This window comes from Octopus bimaculoides, chromosome 19 (assembly GCF_001194135.2).
Source record: "Octopus bimaculoides isolate UCB-OBI-ISO-001 chromosome 19, ASM119413v2, whole genome shotgun sequence".
In the NCBI taxonomy this organism is placed as follows: domain Eukaryota; kingdom Metazoa; phylum Mollusca; class Cephalopoda; order Octopoda; family Octopodidae; genus Octopus; species Octopus bimaculoides.
This window is the reverse complement of record NC_068999.1, coordinates 6,285,773-6,287,050: the sequence shown is the minus strand read 5'-3', so window position 1 is coordinate 6,287,050 and position 1,278 is coordinate 6,285,773.

The window sequence follows — 1,278 nt, the reverse complement described above, 5'->3', positions numbered from 1 at the left end:
ACACACACACACACACACACACACACACACACACACACACACACACATATATATATATATATATATATATATATAAATATATATATCGATCTTCCTATCACCTAGTCTCTTTGTACCTGCCTCCATTTGTCGCTCTCAGAACTCATGCATACATACATATATAGATGTAAATACGTATATATGCGCATATATATTATTCCTTTTTATATAATTATATACTATTGATAGTGAATAAATGCGCATGTGTTAACAAATGAAACCTGCTTCGTGTTCAGACATCTACAATCTTAAAAAAAAAATAAGTAACAAACATATGTGATCAAAATAGACACACACGCACACACACTGACAGGTTCGCATACTCATACAGAAAGTCTTTCAACCATACATACAATTAAACATTTCTGACGTCACGTAAAAGAAAAAATCCATCGTTTATTACTGTCCTCTCAGGTGATCAATAAAGCCATTGGTTTGTGTATAGATCATAAATATATCCATGTCTGTATTGAAAACACTAAATATACATTGATTAACGTGGCCATGTATTATTAATGAAATGATCGTCGTTGCGAAATGAAATATATTTTATTTTTGTTTGCAGCCTCTGGATATATTAGACAGCGTGGCAGATGTTATTTTATGATTTAGACAGAGGAGGAAGAACAATTGTTGTGAATATGTTCAATGCTTATAATAGAGTTGGAAGGAACGGAGGAAGTGGTCTTTAGAAAGGTCACGTGGCGCGTGACAATAAAAGGTACCCCCGCCAACGGCGAAACGCACCCAGGGTTCGTTTGGTTGCGTCAAGAAAAAAAAGTATTGTATTATAGCTGTCTACAATTGGACGTAACTTTCTTCATCTATGAATCTTTCTTTTTCGATCCGACATCGTCTTCGGTAATGCTCTCGCGCTCACTTATCATAACAACTCCGCTCCCTCTGTATTAATAATCAATTTATCACCAGCTGCGTAGATTGGAGAGATGTGATATAAAGGCATTGCTCAAGGACAAATGAGTTCCCTGCGCTGAACCAGGAATCGAACTCAGTACTGAATAATCCCGAAACTATTTTCCTCTTCCGTTTGACACTAGCCTTCCCTTCGGTGATATTAAACTATGCACCAAATTGTGTCTATGACATCCAAACAGTGACATAAGTTCTCACGGTGTTCCACACAACTTCCACAATTGCTTGACAACCGCTGTTCGTGTTTACTTTTCCGTAAAATATCGGTTGGGTAATATATATATATATGTATATATATATATATAT